Source organism: Crocodylus siamensis, chromosome 3, assembly GCF_052110815.1.
Source record: "Crocodylus siamensis isolate JL-2025a chromosome 3, ASM5211081v1, whole genome shotgun sequence".
In the NCBI taxonomy this organism is placed as follows: domain Eukaryota; kingdom Metazoa; phylum Chordata; order Crocodylia; family Crocodylidae; genus Crocodylus; species Crocodylus siamensis.
Window position 1 is genome coordinate 89,141,618 of NC_143397.1, and position 19,710 is coordinate 89,161,327.

General features: G+C 43.5%; 1 protein-coding gene across 3 annotated transcripts in view; it reads left to right on the forward strand.

Annotated features, from left to right (window-relative positions):
- The window catches only part of ADAMTSL1 (ADAMTS like 1), an 872,699-nt gene that overhangs the window by 110,261 nt on the left and 742,728 nt on the right, over window positions 1-19,710 (forward strand). The window lies entirely within an intron of this gene.

A 19,710-nucleotide genomic window follows, 5' to 3' on the forward strand; every position in this document is an offset into this window, starting at 1 on the left:
ACTTAGCAACCTAAAGTTCCAGCCTCTGGTAAGATATGAAAAAAAAAAAAATGGAAATTGAAAGTAGTATTCTCTCTGGGCATTAAAGCCTCACCAATAGGCGGTCTTTCCTTTTCTCAGCAGTCTCTCTCTAGGTTTCCCTGCGACTGGGTTGCCACACTCCTGCTTCAGGGATTCCAAGGCATAGCTTCTCCTGCCTTCATATACAGACACTGTCTACAGTCCCACTCAGATGCTTTGCCTTCCTCTCTTTCTGGTCCTCTGCTTGGGGGTTTAAGTAGCCAGGTGTCTCTTTCTCCATCTCCTGTGGTCAGCTCGGAGCACCTGTGAACCAGCCTCTAATAACTTGACTGGGGAGTCATTAAGCTGCCTGCTGTTTAATCTAAAATCTAAAAGAGATCAGCCCTCTGTTCTTCAGCCTGCTACTCCCTTCCTTCTTCCTCTCTCTTTAACCCTCTGCCCTCTGTCTCTCCATCTCTCTTTCCCTGCCATCTAGTAACAGGGTAAGTGTTCCTTGTTACAAGTACTCATTTGAAAAGCCTGTTCCCTGGCATACATTCTATAAATAAATCCCTTGGGTATTAGGAGTACAAGTGCCATCAGTCCTGAAGAAAAGCTGCTTATTCCTACACCTTTCAATGAAAGTTGCTAAATATGGTGTGTTCTGAATTTCCCCATCAATCTTAAGTTCACAACACATAGGATCTCCCTTAGCTTCAGCTGAGGAGTTCTGCTGAGCAAAGAGCCCAAGAGGTGAGTATCTTTCAATAGATCAAAGAAATGCAAACTGTTTGTGGCTTGCCACAAAGGTGGGATTCTGTAGCAATTCCATCTTCAGGCCTGGATTGAAGTACCACTACATGTTGCCCTTGTAGACTAACAAAATGGGTGTCAGCTGCTCCACAACCTGGCTTGAAAACTAAGTAAATTGCTACTGTTTATTTTATACATAATAAGTGACACTTAAATGGGAACTTTCTGGTAGTTCAATACATCATAAATAATATTTTAAGGCCGGAGAATAGTATGGTATGATTTACTTCATGAGTGCTTTAATGTGCAGTAGTCTATTTCACATCAAAAACCATGCTAATATGCTAATGCACAGTAAAATTAGGCTACTGTTCATTAAGTCTCACTAAAAAAGTGTGCGCTTTCACTACTGCGCATTACGGCAACCTAATGAGCATTTGATTAGTACCTCACCTTAGTGTTACTAAATTTAATACACAGTAGGAAAAGCATGTTAATTAATGTGTTGATGCATCCAGTACTGCTTCTCTGAGTAGCCCTGTGTATTTTACTGGAGTAGGGCAGTGGTCCATTTGCGGAAGGCAGAAAGGCAGTGGGTTGTATGAAGGCTACTCCATCAACTCAAGTATTTAACAAGAACTCTATGGATTTCTTCACAGTAATTTACTCAGTCTTTGTTGTTGTTATTACTGCTTTTTGTGGGAAGCTAATAAACATGTTTTTCATTCTATACTGAGCCAAAAAATCACCTAATTATTTGCTACAGGCTCCTCTCATGTACTTCAACATTTGTAAGCCCAAAATTCCTTCTATTATAATTTAACTGCAGCCATTGTCTTTCATGTAACCACATTCCATGCTGTGGGCAATCTGAGGCAAGGCTTCTCGTCTTATTCATACAATGCCTACTGTGTTAAACCCATGAATGCTGACTGAAGCACCTAGGGAATATAAGAACCACCACCAGAAAAAGCTTTCAGTACCTTTTCTTTTCAACCACTAAGCATCATCATAATTTTTTTCTCCATTGAAAGGCTTGGGAAGGTGAGGGAGAAAGATTAAGTTTTACAGGACCTGTTGAACATAATTGATGACCTTTATGGGATTGTTTCATTTTCTGAGTTGAAAGCATTGTCTAGTGGGTTAAGTAGGCACTGCACTCAGAGAGGAAATTAGGGTTCTGTTTTCTGCTTTGCCTCAGATTTCCTCAGTAGCTACAATGAAATCATTTGAGTTCTGTAAGCCCTTTCTGGAAAACCAAATTAATCCATATCTCACAAAAACGTTGCGAACGTTTAATTAATTTATATTGATGAGGCATTTTGGGCACCTTTAGTTGGAAAGCCCTATAGTGGATTTCTTTTACTTCAGACACCTTGGTTGTACCATCCAGTGGAAAGGAAGAAAAACAGATAGGTGCTCTTTACTGTATGAAGCCTCTTTTGATTTCAGCAGCTTACCAGTATGTCAACCTAAACCCATATTCACATCACTCACCCCAAGGCCAATATGCAACTTCAGGCTCACCACAGTGTTTGTCTGTCTATAAAATGCCTACTGAGAGGCATGAGGACCCCAGAGCTGTATATTAGCCAAGGACTGCCCACTTGTGGGAGAGAAGCTGGTGGTTGTGGGCAAGCCATGTATCCAGTGAGCAATCGAGAGTAAACTGAGGGACAGGGGCTTGAGGTTTGGACCAGCAGACCATAGAAAAAATTGGGAAGTATGGGGATTGCAGACTGCTAATACCAGGCTCAAGATGGTATTAGATGCAGTCAGTTGAGGGAGAGTTTCTAAAGCCTGTTAGAAAAGGCTAGGCTTTGCCATCCTTTAGGTTTTCTTGTGCAATGAAACTTGAATCCATGCAAACTTCATGAGGTCTTTTTAACAAATGTTTCTCAGAGCTCTTACCAGTATTGACTATACAGCAATTTACAGATGTTTGGTTCATGCTTCCCCAGGAGTATCATTCACATAGTTCTCTGGAAACAGTGGAACAGGAACTTATATGGAATTGGAACAATTAAAAGCAATATGTGTATATCTGCAGAAATGAAAGGGAAAAGAGAGGGACTCAGTAGGCAAGGTTCTGAAGCAGGTTTTGTTGTATAATTTGTTTAGCTATCTGTTCAATTGAAGAGGACTTTGCTAACTTAATGTACTGTTTTTATTAAGGATTTTTAAAGAGAGATCGTGCTGAAAGCACAAAAATGTGTGTATCCAATCAGTGTGGCCACATTGTAAAATTCCTTTGGAAATCCTTTTGGGAAGGAGTTTCCATGCATGTGAAGTAGCTGCTTTTATACAGTGATACCCTCACATTTTGAAAGTCTTATTCACCACACTGTAACAGCACTGAATGTCAAATTAGTTGAAAAATCTATTTGAGCCTCAAGCTATGCAAACTTTTTTCCGGCCCTTTACATAATGCAAAGGCCCAAATAATTTCTAATCATATCTATATTCTGTGGTTTATTTTTATGTACATTTGCAGTTAAATTACAACAATTCTTGCCTCGTGAATAAAATTATAAAAGAATAAAACTATTCTTACCATTTACAGAAATAGGAACTTTAAGTGGAGGCTTCCGTGTATATTACAATTCCAAGTTAAAGGCTGACTGCAGTGGAACTGTACATAGCTTGATGGTTATTGGAATAATGAATATTGCTACTTCAGCTCTCCAGCATCAGAATTCCTGGCCACTTTGAGTGTCTTTATATGTGTATGGGGGGAGGTGCTTCAATTAGAGGGACTCTTGGAAAGTTTCTCTAATTAAAGCTACAGCAGCATCTCGTGTATTTAGCATCTTGTGCTTCAAAATGACTTTAATTAAAGCTCATTTGACAAGTTTTGTTAAAGCCATTTTGCAGTGCAGTGACACTGAATACACGAGATCAAGAGGCTGCTGGAGTGTGCTGATTAGCATGCTCCAGCCCTGATGCATTGTAATTATAGTGCATTGGAGCAGGCATCAGGCACATGTGTAATTGCTAATCATAGATCTGTTGGCCCCTCCACTTCAGGGTGGATTATTTGGAGCTAGCATGGGTATTTGTATAAGGTGCAGATGTGCAATGCAGTAGAGCTATATGAACAGTTTAAAAGTTGTGGCGTAGGCCTTCTGCAACAGAGTGAGTGTCTTCTGTGGTTAAATTACTTTAACGTGTTGTTTATAATTTTAAAGAAACATTTTTGGGAGTAGGGATACATGGGGTTTTCATGAATCATTTTTACCTCCTCTCCTTTTTTTTTTTTTAATGCAACTTATCTCTAAATAAGACATAAAGCCAAATGTCAGAGGAACTAGTTAGCTTTGAGTAAACTAGGGATTCATAATAGAAATATAGAATTAATAATAAATATGCACATGTACTGCCCAAATAGTATAACTGTTTATATTAATGCATAACTGATATGAGTATAACTGTTGTCACTTTAACCTCCCAAACTCCTCCCACATATTTTCAAAGAATTCTTGAAAAGAATTCCAACTGTAAAGGCTTAGAAAATCTGAAAGTCCTTGTTCTGCAAGTATGTACGTAATTTGCTGCACTTTGAGTAGTCCCATAAACTAAAATTAACTAGAAAAAAATGTAAACAAAAGAGTAATGAATTAGGAGTTTGTGTGTTTGTTGTTATCAAGCTGGAGGAAAGGCATAAAGTAAGTAAATATTTAAATATAAAACATGATGAACTTGATTTTAAAAATAATTGTTGATATTCTAAGATTTCTTATTAAGATAACTGAAATTTAAGAAATTAAAAAAATCTCTTAACATTTGGCAAAGATTACAAATAGGACACTAATTACTTTTAATTGTGAGCTGTGAAGATGATGATGGTGGTGGAGAGTCGTGGAAATTGTAAGTAATGTTTAAGAAAGGAAATAGTCCAAAAGATCATAGCATAGAGCCCTAAATTACACAAAATCTGGAAACGTTTGAGTTGCTAATACTAGTCTTAGCCCTTCCCTAGTGTCCCTGCTGGGTGGGAACATTTTCCAGTTGCTTTGAAAAGTTTGGCATCTCCACCCCTAAGTCCAATATTATTTAAGATTGAATTAGGTCAAGTCTGTCCATGCAGCTAAATAGTAAAAATCTAGGAAATCCCTCTGTTAAACTCTTCCTTCCAGCTTGTGCAATATTTATCAAGCACTATAATACTGTACCTAATAAGTAATGCATAGCAGGCCTGTGTTAATAGGGAAGTATTTGATTCAGATTTGGCCAATTCCAAGGACAGTAATTTGATTCGGTGATTTGGATCACTGTCCCCATTCAATTCAGCCGATACAGATGCAGAGACTCGGATCTGCCAGGGAGAGGCAGGCACAGTCAGGTGGCTGCAGGTTCTCCCACAGCTCTTCTAGCTGTGCCTGCCTCTCCCCAGGTGGGGGGAGCCGTGGGAGAACCCCCATGGCTTCCCTGGCTGGCCCCAGCCTCCTGGCACTTTAAAAAACCAAACCAAAATAAAACAAAACCCTAGCTGCAGCAGTGGTTGTGGGGGCTCTGGGGCCACATGACAGAGCCCCACCCCTCCTGCCCCCGATAGCTGTCCCATCCAGCCCCAGCATACCAGCAATTAAAAAAACAAAAATAAAAAACCCTGCACTTACTGGCTCTGTCAGTAGGACTGGGCACTTGTGGCAGAGCCCCTCCCTGCACAGTGTAGGGCAGTGGGGGGCAGCAGGGATCATCCCCCCCACCTGGCACCTGTGCGGAAGCTGGCCCATGGTGCAGGTGCAGTGGGGGATGGGGATGGGCAGCGCAGCCATGGGGGCTTCTACCATGGCTCCCTCCATCTGGGAAGAGGCAGGCACAGCTGGAGGAGCCGTGGGAGGACCTGCAACTGCCCAGCTGTGCCTGCCTCTTCCCAGCTGATCCAAATCTCTGAATCTTTTCTGAATAGATTCCGGAGGCTTTGGATTCAGTTTGGGCCTCTTAATGGATCTCCTGATTTGATTCAGATTTGGAGATTTGGCCACCAAATTGGGCCAAATTTCCTCTGAATTGAATTGACAGCCAAAGCTTTGCACAGCCCTAAGGCACAGCAGTATTGTCGGAACACCATCACATTCATCAACAAATGTATTGTCAGTTCCTGTATTAAACTTTAATTCTTTCTCATTCATACATGAATTGAAATGCATACAGTATTTGTTATGCGATAACCTGAAGCTATGTAACTTATTTATAAGTGATGTGGTGCTCTGTCCCTCTCTAGTGTTGATTGGGCCATTAAGTGAAGTGCTTGAACCTGTTAGGGCCTAATCGGATGTAGCCGAAAACCTATCAACATCTGTGATACAGCCCTGCTAGGGGGTGAGTGAGCACCTTACTGAACAGGTATGATATATACACATTCTCCTAGCCTGGATGGGGAATCTTTCTCTGGCACTCACCTTACAGCTGTCAGCAAGTTATTGAAGCTCTCAGGCCTGAAACTGTAGCAGTGGTGTATCTGATAACACTGGGAAGGTGAATAGGTAGAACAGAGTTTCCAACCTATAGTTACATGCTTAGAATTAAATCTCAAGATTTGTTTAATGAACAGAGACTGTCCTTTATTTAATAGGTTAAAGTACCAGTTTTGCAGGCAAGAGGCCTGTTTCTATAAACTGAGTTATCATTTTTCTAGCAGCACTGGGCTGCTGTCTGGACATCAAAAAAGACTGCTTGCTTAAGTCAGTGGAAGAAAAAACTAGGCCACTTGGTTACAGAAGGGTATGCCATCTGACAAAATAACGTTAATTCTGATTGGCAGCCAGAAGTTTTAATACATTTAGAAAGCCATATTTAGAATTCTCACGAGTTACTTTCTTCAATAAAACTAAACTAAGTAAAATGAATTTCAATGTGGAATGCCCTCAAGCTGCCAGAGAAAAGATGATTTATGTGGTAAAAGAAAACATAAGAATAGGAGAAAAATGTGAAACCAAGAGTGAGGAAAGCTGTTCTGACATTAATTGAAAAAGATGAACTAATGCATTTATAGGAAAGTGGCGTCAATATTTGCTATTAGCTTTTCCCTTGTTTGCAACATCCTGACCGAAAATTTAAAGATAAACTGTCCTTGTAGCCTTCTCTTGCCCTCCCTTTCCCAGCCTTCCCCATTTAGCAATTAATGCCGAGGGTCTGATTCAAAGCCTATGGAAACCTATAGAAAGGCTCCAATTAACTTCAATAAGCTTTTGTTTAGGCTTGTCTTTGCTCAATTTTCTACAGTTCACATGCCAGCCTCACTCCGCAATATGTATGGCTTTTGATGCAATTGTGAGCTTGCAAGAAATCCTATGCTTCTTTAGAATCCAAAGTCATGTCTATTAGGCAAATATTTGATTTGGATTTGGCCGATTTGGAGGGACAGTGATTCTAATCACTGTCTTGATTAGATTCAGCTAATTCTGATTTGGAGCTTCAGCCATAGACTATAATGGGGAATTGCTAAAATACCTATAACTGTGTCATTTTTTTCCAGATTCAGATGAACATAGCAGAGATGGTAGCTCCTTCTGAGGGTATGAAGCCTGCCAGGTTTCAAGGAGAATAGGTGCAGGGGTTTCTGTGAAATTGCACCTCAGGGTTCTGAAAGCAAATAAAATAAGCAAATAGGTATGGAGTGAGGAGGGTGGCACTCACTCAGATTTGCATGTGGACCTTGGGGAACCCCAGCAGCAGGAGGCTCACCTTCAGGAACACCAGTTGCTCCACCAAACCAGGATCCAAGGAGGTGCAGTGGGGTGTCGCAACATCACCAGCAATGCTGAACACCCTCTTGCTTGGAACACTGGACAGTGGACAGTGGACAGAACAGGTGTTCTCAGGTAACCATGGCCAGATTGTGCTACACCTGGCTACAGGTTTCCCAATAGGCCAAGGGGTTGCAGTGCAGTGGCTCCACATCCTCAGCAAGATAGGTAGCCACCAAGGTCTCCGCACTACTTACCGGATGATGGGGTCTGGTGCCTCTAGACCCCAACATTGAAGCCATGCCCTTGGCCCACATTAGCAGTGGCTGGAGTGCTGGCTCGGGAAAGTGGATCCCCCCTTCTATGTCCCCCCACCTATGCCCTTTTGCTTCCCTGACTCTGTTCACCAGCTCCTTCGTCCAGTGTTTGAGGGTTTTGCTGCTGCAGACACTCTCCTTCACCCTCGGGTTGCATATGTCTGCCAGCACCTGGACCATACTGGACTGCAGTGGATCCAGCCATTTTTTGATGCCCTCCTTCAGCTGCTTCACCAGTGCCTCTGGTGAAAGCGGCTTGCCCCAGCCAGGAACATTGATCCCCTGGAGCTTCTCCATTTCATTCTCAAGCTCCTTCACTACAGGGATCACCTGGCTAAGGAAGGCAACGTCAGCACTGAGGCTCTTTGTGGCCTCAAGGAATGGCTTGAAGACCACCAAGATCTGGGAGATGGTATCCCACTTGGCTCTGTTAAGGGGACTGCTGATCCTAATCTCCCTGAGCAAGACCATCTTATGGATGGCCTTCTGTAGCTTGGCCAGCCTTTCCATCCATCAGGTATGTGGAGTTCCACTGAGTCTCCATGTCCTGCATGATTTTGTGATGTGGGATGCTCAGCTCTGCCTGTTTGCAGCTCTGCCTGTTTGTCCCACAGTATCTTTCTGCCCTTGATGCTGCAGTGGAAGTAGCCGGCCACCTTCCTGCATTTGGAAATGAGCTGGGTGGTAGTGACAGTGCCATCTCTGGGAGCCCTGTTCCTCTCCCAGGCATCCCTGACTACAAGGTGGAACTTGTGTGCCACCCAGTGGATGATAGCGAAGGTGGCATCATGTGCTGCTTTGACCATATTGGCCCCATTGTCAGTGACCATGAACCCACGAGTGAGCTCACTCTGTCCAGTGAGCCATGATCTCCCTTGCTGTGTGGGATGCATCCATCACCTCGGCTTGAAGGAGAGCCCACTGCCACCCTGACTAATTGCACCAGTGCCCTGTGAGGGAGAGGTAGGCACGATCTCCACTCTGGCTGCTCCAGGTGTCCAAGTGTAGCCCTGTGGGGTCAGGCCAACTCTCAGGATCTCAATATTGTGCTGTTAGACAGGAGGGTGTGACACAATTGCCCATAAACACACAAATCAATTAGGTGCATACACACACACTACCAGCTCGGGCACATACACATCCAAACCAGCCTAGGCACATGCATACCTATCACCAGTTCAAGTACATATACTATACACCCCAAAAGTTAGACACAGATCACTAATTCACATATCATGCACACAATGCTATCATATATATCTATATATATATAGATAGATGCATGCACACACTCACCAGTTCACACACATAGGTAAGTTCCTAACTTGGATGGTACAGCGTGTATGTGTGCTTGGGGTACCTGGGATACCTGGAGGAAGGTTCAGGTGAAAGAGAGAGTTAAAGTGTAGGGAGTGAAAGTTGCCAGAACCAGGATTAGAACCAGTGGACTACAGAGAAGCTGGCTGAGGAACTGAGGCTTGGGTTTACTCCAGGTAGACTGGGGATGGAAACTGAGGCAGACAGCTGAGATATTGGGATGGAGGAAAGATAAGTGGTGGCAAGGAGGAGACAGCCAGGAAAGAAACTGAGGCAGAAACCTGGTTGCTCAGGGGAAAAGGAAAAGGCAGTGGGGATAAGACTGTGGCAAAGAAACAGGGGGGTTGGAGGCAGGGAGGAGCTGAGGACAGGTGTTGGAGGTGGCAGTGAGCCAGAATCAGGAGAGGGAGAAATGGGACAGAAGTTAGAGGTGAGGAGCAGAGATTGGAGCAGGGCCAAACCATAGTAAAGCAAAACCCAACTTAGGGGTCCAAATAACAGTTTTATTAAACAGACAACAAATTACACCGCCACACAAAGTTCTTGGTGCATGCAGGCACGCACGCACGCACAATGACAGCAGGAGAAAGAGACTCAGTGGAAGGGTTGGAGTCTGGGTAGGGAAGAGAAATAGAGTCCAAGTCCTTGGCTGAAGAAGGGATGGGAGGTGATAGCTACCTATCCAGGCTGGAAAGGGGTCCAGTAGGTGTTGTCCAGAGTGGGGTTGCCGGCAGGGCCTCTGAGTGGATAGGTGGTGTGGCATGGTGCTGGTCCAGATGGAGAGGGCATCCCACTGGCTCTGTCTTCACTGCCCCTTTTTATAGGGGCAGACCTTGCGCGACCCTAGTGACAGGAGGCATGCCCAGGCAAGGGTCAGCCCCTGGCGTACTGAGCATGTGTGCTCCATGCAGGGATGTGCAGTTTCGGGTGTCTGTAATGGTTGGGTACAATGGTAGAGTTGCTGGTTCTGCAGGGTCGTTTGTCTTTCATAATTTCTAGGGTTGGAAGGGACATGAGTAGATCATCTAGTCCAACCCCCCTGCCATGGCAGGAAAGATTACTGGGGTCAAACAACCCCAGCAAGGTGTTCATTTAACCTCCTCTTAAAGACCCCCAGGATAGGGGCCAGCACCACTTCTCTTGGAAGTTGGTTCCAGACCCTAGCTGTCCTGACCGTGAAGTAGCGCCTCCTGATATCTAGCCTAAATCTACCCTCTGCCAGCTTGTGACCGTTATTCCTGGTCAATCCTGGCAGTGCTCAGGGGAACAGGGACTTCCCCAGTGCCTGCTGATCCCCTCTGACTAGTTTGTAACAGGCCACTAGATCTCCCCTCAGCCTTCTCTTGTGGAGGCTGAACAGCTTCAGGTCCCGTAGCCTCTCCTCATAAGGCCTTCCCTGTTGTCCCCTGATCATGCGAGTGGCCCTCCTCTGGACCCTCTCCATGCTGTCCACATCCCTCTTGAAGTGCGGCGCCCAGAACTGGACGCAATACTCCAGCTGCGGCCTGACCAGTGCCGCATAGAGGAGGATCACCTCCTTGGACCTGCTTGAGATGCATCTGTGGATGCATGACAAGGTGCGGTTGGCCTTCCTGACTGCTTCCCCACACTGCTGACCCATGTTCATCTTGGAGTCAATGATGACTCCAAGATCCTTTTCTGTCTCTGGGCTGACAAGAAGGGAGTTCCCCAACCTGTAGGTATGGTGCCGGTTGTTCCTTGTCAGTGTTGAATCCCATCCTGTTCTCATCCGCCCACCCTTGTAACCCGTCTAGGTCTGATTGTAGCCTATTGCTCCCTTCTAGAGTGCCCACATCCCCCCACATCTTAGTGTCATCAGCAAATTTGAAATTTCAAATGCTGAGTTCTTGTCTCTGTTCCTGGGTGAGCTCTGTGGCTCGTGGATGAATCTCTCTATCTCTCTTTCTCGTCTAATTTCTTTTCTTTTTTTCTTTCAGTAACTGCGTTACCGAGTATAAATTGACTAGCTCATAGACTAGAAAGAGATGGCACCAACATGGATGGTATTCTCAGTGCTACCAATCCACAAATACACAAAGGAAGTAATGATAAAATATTTTCATATGTTCTTTGCTTTCATAGTGATTGCCTAGTTTATCAAGAGATTGACCAGATGACAAAATCAGGCAGTGAGGTGGTAGGCATGAGAATAATGTTTACCCTGAAATTTGTGGTAATTTCTTTTTTTTATATTTCCATACTTATTTTATATTGATGTATCAATATGAAAGGTTATGCTTTGGCTGAAACCACTTCATTTATATTCTTTTACAAAATTATATATAAGGCCAGTGGTGAACCCTTTTGGGCGAGCTAAATAATCTGATAGTTGGAATTCAATTTACACTTCGTAAACTGCCCCATGACTTTAGATGAAAAGTAATGTCTGATGCACAGCTGCTAATGGTAATATCCCTAGGGGATACATCTTTACTTGGGGAGATGTACAAGGATAATTGAAAGAAAATAGTGTTAGTGCTGGATATGGAGGGGGAATCTTAGCTGTCAGTCATGCCGTGATGTTTAAAGGGAAGTACTGAGATTTTTAAAGACCATCTGAAACCAATAGCATCGCTTTGTATAGACCCAGAGAAAATACGAATGGGTTATTGAAGGTATCTCTGCATCACAGTTGAAAGCACAGCTAGAATTCGTAGGACCAGGAGGAAGCACTTGCCTCCTGATGTGCTGCTATCTTGGTGAGGGGCATAAATTTATCCTCTGTCTCTACCTATTCTCACCTTCTCTCCTGGATGCTTCTTTCCAATTCCTGGTTGGTAAAGGTTGGTTTGCTCCATTATCTCTACTGTTTCTTGATTTAATTTCAAACTCGGCTCCTGTGACTGCTCACACTGCGTTCTTCCAGTTCTCGTCTGCTGCTCCTTGCCTAAGTTTTTTTTTTTCACACTTCCATCAGAAGCTCTATCTTGCTATTTTGGCCCTACCAGCTGCTCCAATGGGGATCAAAGAGCAGTTTTATTTTGGGTCACATTGGCAATGTTGCGGGGGGGGAGGGCGTTGTTGGGTTTTTTTCTCCTTGGCCTTCCTCTGTAGTGTTTTCTAGCAGCACTCTTCTTTGTTTTTTAATTTGGGCTGCTTGAGTCTGTTGTGTGAGTGGGGGTTGAGTATATGGCATTTGTGGACTCTTTTGGACAAATGGTTGCATGTGAATACAGAGGAGTGGACTTGATGGCATGGGAAATCAAGAACAAGTTATCGTGAACAAGTAATCATACTGATAGGTTGGAAATGTTGATTTATTTTTTGCCCATCAGCAGTCCGTTCAAAATAAATTTGGACAAAGGTTTGTACTTGTCAGCACCATATTAGATGTCTGTTGAGATACCACTCGCCATTTGTAGTTACTCAGATGGCACCTCTTATTACAGCTTTGTACCGCATCTCACCAAATCTGAAGAGCAGAGATTGAGCTGAATTCAACTATGAATAATTGTCATTTTTTTCTTCAGTCTGTGAAACAATTGCTTGTCCTCAACAATACTTAAATGATTCTGCAGGTCATCATGTCCCTTTGCATGCCCGTAATGTTAGTAAATATACATGCTATATAATTTCAGGTGCCGATTGCCTTTAATAAAACTGTAAGTCTCATTTGTCAAGAGTCAATCTGCTCTCACTCATATGGGTGTTAAATGAAAATAACTTCACAGACTTTTGTACAGCTACTTCAGATTTATGCCAGTATACTGAGAGGAGAGTCTGGCCCTAATTTGTCATTCAGTAGTATGAGACTAATAAGTGTGGAAGAATTAAATTGCATTATGTGCGAGTACAGTTCTACTTATGATTAACATACTGAGGATCTCAGAAATAGAAAAAAAAATCCTACCTAGTCTATCACAGATATTGCATAGTCAAATGATGATTACGTCCAAAGTACTGATCCCCAGCGTTGGCTTGTCATTGTTTGAAATAAAGTTGGACTTGAGTTACGAAGTTTGGACCTTGATCTGACATCTCCAGAGCTTTAAGTGCTTTAATTTGGGTGAGCCTACAGTTCAGAAACAGACAATCCAGGAGATCTGTTGTTAATGTCTGTTCTGACTTCTGAGTAGACTAAATTAATTTGTGGTGTAATGCAATAGAAGCTAAAATTGTTACTCTAGGGGTTAATTTGGCCCAGTGATAAAAACAAATGATGGTGTCTTGAAATGTTTCTTGGTTGGAGCTCTGATCCAGCAAACATTGCAGTTTTTGCAAAGGCAGAGTCTTTCAGGAGAACACAGTGCCATGCTGTTCCTATCAATTTTGCAAACTCATGTAATCATTGGATACCCTGAGGCTTGGCAAGGTATTTTAAGAGGGTGAGTGAGACTGTAGCTTTAAAACAGTCACACAACCTCTATTAAGTACTTCTCATGAAACTATAAAAAAGAAGAATCTCAGCAAGGCCTTAGAGAACAGAACTTGTACTGCCCAAAGTTTTCTGACAAAAGTGAAAGTCATTTTGTCTAAGGAGAATTTGTGTTTGAAATGGTGTGTAAAAGTACCAGAGCATCAAACTACAGCTGCCCTGCCTGTGTTGTCTTTTTACTTTGTTTTAGGTGAACTTATTCTATTTATTCAAAAAACAGCAACAACAAAAATGCAAGCAGTATCTGACTCTTTTCTGCCATGGAACTAATAGCATGCTGGAGACTTGATGAAGGTTTCGTATAGAGAATTAGCTTCTGCCATCAAGTGCAATGCAGCTTGCAGCTTCAAAACACTATAGGACATGCTTGGTGGGGAAGAAATCTCATCCCCTAAAAGAGTTTACTGGAACTCTGAGATGAGTGGACACAAAAGAAGCTTTTTAAAACTGCAGCTTAGGATGCTTTATATGCACAGCCTGTCTCTCTGAGTCTCCCTCCTTGGAGGGAGGGCTTGGAGCAAGCAGGGTACTTTGCTGACCTTCTGTGTTGAATTCATGTTCTGCAGTCTGGAGACAATTAGGTTTGACAACTGCACAGCTGATTCAAGACATCATGATCTGGCAGGTCTCTGCTTTCAGCATGTTTAAATACCTTCTGAAAAACAAACAGGTTCCTTCCAGCTAGCTTTTATTTAGAAGATCTTGGTTGTTAACCTTCTGACTCCATTTCAGTGGATTCTCCTGGAGCTGTTCTAGGTGCTAACTCTGTGCATTAGTTGGCTTACCTGTGGTGACCTGTTTACTGCTCTTTCCCCCTATTTAAACACTAATTTCTATAAATAGTGAAGTGGGATGGGATAATGTCAGAATTGTGAAAGCAAAGATTTTTCGTCTCTTGCTCTGGTTCAACCATGATATGCATCTTTGTCATGGTAGGCTGATGTAACAGCTACTCATGAGGCATACAATGCTGAAAGAGCTCTGCTACCAACATAAAAATTAACTGGAAGACTCTTGTGCCCACCCTCTCTGTTTGCTATACATAGCACTTAACATTCCTTTTACAATTGATCTTGTCCTTCTTTTGGGAGCAGATCATAATGCAATGGGGCCCTAGTTGTTGATCAAGGCCTTACATGCTACAATTAGTATGAATCTCTAAGTTTCTGGGGCCCTGAAATTAGGAGATAGAATGTGTTAGAAAAGAGAATTAAGGACATGAATCACTGCCAGGACTCAAGTGGCCAGTTTAAATATGTATCCTGGAGGGAAGCTGTTAACAAACCTAGGGAAAATGTTTGCCAGATGATGGCGGTAAAGGTCTAGGAGGAGGTGTGTTACCATAATGGATACCACAAAAATGAGCACCTACCATAAAAGTTAGGGAGGCAGATGGAGCTTTTATTACAACATGGAAAAGGTATATCAATGTGTGCAATTCTGCTGCGCTTTCTAGTGCCAGCAAGGATGTGGAAGAAGAAACGCAAGGTTTTAACCATGATATGTAAATACTGTTAGCAATGTCAAGCCCAGGGCTTCATATAGGGAATTAACATCAGTATCCTCTAAGGAAGTAAAGGTGGTTGATTATAACTGAGGGAATAGCTGAATTTAGCTAATGTGCTTTCCCTTGGGACTGCACAGAAAGATGAGGAGGAGGAAATGAAAATTTATGTTGTGAAAGGTTTAGGGAATAAAATACAATTAAGGGCAAAGACCTTGGGTGACCACTTGAGACTGAGTTAGTGGAAGATGACACATGATGCAGCCAGATGCAGAACCATCTTACCTTCCAAGGGGGAAAGTAGCATTCTATTCAGAAACATCCTGGAATGAGAGAGAGAGAAATGTCCTGAAATATGAGACTTCTAAATATGCTGATCAATGTGCTGAGGGAATAAACAGAATGATGTAATGAAAATGTTCTTACTGACACCAGTAGGAACATTTTAGAAATCTTGTCAGACATGGAGAAAATTGTTGGGTAACATGGGACAGCACAATGTGCATCTTTCTCCCCTGAACACCTAAAGTTTGCAGAGAGGATTAGCCCTGATGTATATCCCTGAGTTCTGTACCAAAGCCTCTAGAGAGCCTACTGCTTTTCAAGAGCCATGAGTCAATATTTTGGTTTATTAGTAAGTCTAGCTGGAAAGAAGCGATCCCACAGCAGATCAAGAATGGTCTGCCAAAACACAGCTGGAAATCCAAGAAGCTGTTGGCCATGTTATTGCACTATAAAAATATCCCTTTATAGAAAGATGGTATGAGTGGCACAGTTATTATTTATTTGTCTTTACTTTACATATTTTGTTCGCCTTGTATTTCTTGCTTTCTTTGTGTTTTACATTTAATTTACAATATTTATCTCCTTCTAATCAATAGTGTACATATGTCACTTTAGTGCAGAAGCATAACAAGAGGCATAGGTACTGCCACAATTAGAGGTGCACTGATACATTGGTCTGATATGAGATCAGTACCAATATAAAGAAAATTGGCTGTATCTGAAATTGGCCTGACACAGGCAATAATTTGGCCGATAAATGCCCCTGCATGAATGCAACCACAGTGCAGTACTCAGGCAGGCAGAGGTGCTGGGAGTGGGGATATGGCAAAATTTGGGGTGGCTGCAGCTCCTGCCCTGAGCCCAGCCCCCACCAAGAAGAGCCTGGCACAGTCCCAGCTCCAGCCTGCAGCTGCAGCCCACCCACGCCACCCCACTCTGCCCCCTGCAGATCCAGGGGCACCCCCCTCATGCCCTCCTGGGGTGCAAATAGTGGCGGGTGCTGGCCCTCCTAGACAAGCCATAGCTCTGCCCCATGCCTCACCCCACCCCAGCTGGGCAGCACCTGCCCCAGCCCCCATCTCAGTCCCTCTCTCACTGAGAGGGGCATTGATCTGCCCCCTCCCCCTTTCCCTTCTACCACAACAGACTTGGAAGCTGTATGCAGCTGCATTGGAAATCAGATCGGTGTTGGCTGATATGCCTCCTTAAAAATCAGCTATCAGCATTGTCCCCCAAAATCACAGTCGGTGCACTCCTGGCCACAATGTTGCTGCTTCTGTGGTGAAGGCTCCCTAAGGAGTCCACTATGCTAGTACCCCCTCTAAGTCGGTGCCTAGGGTTGATGACTGCCTGCCCACCTTATACTATACCACAGTGGAAGACCTAGATATCTGTGGCTAATTATTAATGTAGAACATAATAATCTGTATATCTGTACCAGATTTGCTCTGTTCCAAGGGATGCCTGGGGGGTTGAAAATGGTCTGGTCATAGTTCTCTCATTCTCAAATTGCTTTGGCTTATATATATTTCTGAACAGATATAAAAGCATGTGGCAGAATTTCCATCTTTAAAGTGGTGAGAGGAGAAAATCAAAGCTTTTAAATTAAAAGATCCATTAGAGGTTTTGGATGTTAATTATTGCTAGATCAAGATGGACTGTGAATGTGTATTTACCAAAAAGTTATTTTTACTCCAGTCTCAAGTATGTACAGGGATTTGAAAACGTGTTACATAGTTATAAACATAGGAAAGAGTATTGGCTACAGTCTTAGAACAGGTTTCTAGTAGAATTTAAAACTTATTTGAATTTTTCTGCTATGATCATTGGTACTATATCTGTGATTTGCATTTTGATCAAAGCTGCCTACTTATTTTAGGGCTTTCATTGGCAGATTTCTTTAAATAAATAATATTTCCTCTCATCTCCTGTGCCCCCCTCTCTTTCTACCCCCTCCAACAGACAACCAGCATAAGGAGGGCAATATATTGTCTGCTTCAAAAAGAAAAGTTCATTAATAAATACTGAAATTATGTTTTTCATGATTGGTACTGTATTTCTCAGATAACTGTTTACATGGCTTGACTGTTGCAAAATTCTGACATGAATCCAAGGAGTCATATATGCAGCCTAGGAAAATGATCATGCTGCCCTGTACTGCCCGGGGGGGGAGGGGGCTCTGCCAAGAGGCCCTCAGAGCCCCTGCTCCTGCTTTCTTTGTTTTTTTAAGTGTTGGAGGCTGGGGTGGGGGGTGTGGCAGCCATCGAGGGTCTGGGGGTGCAAGCAGCAGATGGAGCCAGGCGGGGCAGCCATTGGGGGTTTGAGGGAGCTGGGGGGGCAGTCATCAGAGGGATGGGGCCAGATGGGGCAGGAATCTGGGGGGCTGGAGGAGCATGTGGGGGTGGGGCACATGGACCCTTCGGGGGTGGTAGCCCCTGTGGGGGGCCATTTGGCCTCCATTGGGGGGGTTGTAATCCCATTGGGGGTCCTGTAGCCTCTGGAGGAGGCAGCAGAACATATAGATATTTAGAATTCATTTTATTATGATGATAGAGATACCGGTAGGCTTCCAAATTGCTTTAACACTGTAGATATATTAATAAAACATTGCCCAACTGATTGCTGTCTATCTCTCACCCTCTTTCTTTATATATAGTGGTCTTTTGTTTTAATTGTGGAGGAACATGGATATTGGGGTATTTTACAGAGTGACTTTGGGATTTTTTTTATCAGGGATTTTTCAGTTTTCCAATAGGGAACACCAGGATTCCTGCTAGGAAGGCCAGTGGCAGGACCCTGCCTGCTCAGAGCTAGCACCTTGGGCCCAGCTGGAAGTGGCTGACCTCCTGGCCAATTGGTGCCAGAAGGACATGATTTGACAGTTCAAAGCAGGCCCCCACACTAGGAACATCTTCCAGGCGATAGCTGCCCAAGTGGCCGGTCAGGGGCACACATGCGAGTAGGGCCACACAAAGGCCAACCCTGCAGCTGCAGCCCACTGGCAGCTGGCCCAGAGAGGCAGATGCCTCTACTGGCTGTGCAGTCCCCATCTGGGTCTAGCAGGCAGCAGCCCCCAGTGCCAGACTACTGCAGTGGGTAACGGGTGCAAGGAACTCTCAGGGATACTTCAGCAGTCCAGCTGGCACAAGGCATAGTGTCCCCAGGTACCAATTGGCTGGGCCTCAGAAGCTCTTGAGAGCAAGTAGCCCTGAGCTCCTTCACAGGGTAGCTTTTTGTACTGATGGGACCAGGACAGGACAGCTTTTTATACTGCTGGAGACAGCACAGGTGCTGGCCCTGGGCTCTAGCTTCCCCTGGCTGCAGATCCAGGAGGAGCCAGGCAGGGTTATTCTGCCCCAAGTGGCACAGTTTGCTCTACAACAAATTGCGTGTCTAAGCACATGCGCTGAAGCAAAAAGCCCCAGCTGAAATTTGCACCACTTCTATTTCAGCTTCTGCAAGCGTGCGTGCCTGCATGTGTAGATGTGCCCTATGATTATATTTGGCCAGAAAATTCTTCCTAACCAGGATTGGGAGACAAAATAGGCATTCAAAAGTCTTTGCATAAATCATATCTTTGTTCTGTTTTGTGGTGCTCTGACTGCAGCATAAAACCCTAGATTGTTACAAGGTGCCAGGTTCTCCAGACCAAATGTCCAATGATTTTACTTGTTTGCCTGTACATTTTGGAAGCAAATCTTTTTCCTGTGACCCTTTTCTTTTGAGTAAAATGCTCTCTCTGTATGTGCACATGTGCATATCCTATTTGAATTTTTAAGGTGCCAAACATTCATTTTAAAACTGAAATTTCACCGTTTAACATTGGGAATGGCATTTTAAAATACAGCTTTTCAATGCTGTATTAACCTTGCATATGTTTCCTGTGTCATCCAGTCTGTCTTCTATACAAGCATTGGTTTTGGGAGACTGACACACAAATGGAGCATCTAAAGCAGTCTGAATTAACTTAACTCCATGTCACATGCAGAATATAGAACTATTTAAGGTATCTAAATGCAAACACACCTGTGGGTTGTTGGATTTTTTTTTTTAAAGATTTCTACTGAAATGTTTAATTAGGCAACCACACCCATTGAATGCCCAAAGCACCAAATGCATTTAAACTCACAGAGCAAGTTCATCTTGTCTGTACCTGTTGAAAATCATCTATAGGTGTTACTGGTGCTGTGTGAATCAATTTGACACACTACAGGGAAAGTACCCCTTGTCATGTGCACAGGTAGGACAACTTTAACTTTGAATGTATGGTACAACTAAAGACATTTGCTTTGCAAAGCCAAGCAAAACATCAAGTTGAGTAGTGCAGGTAACCTGTACAGATGGTTAGGATTTTTTTCTCCGCTTTTCAGACCCTGTATACATACTGAGGGGAGAGGAGCCATGCCCAAACATGTGATATTTAAGTAACTCCTTCTCATTGTTTCC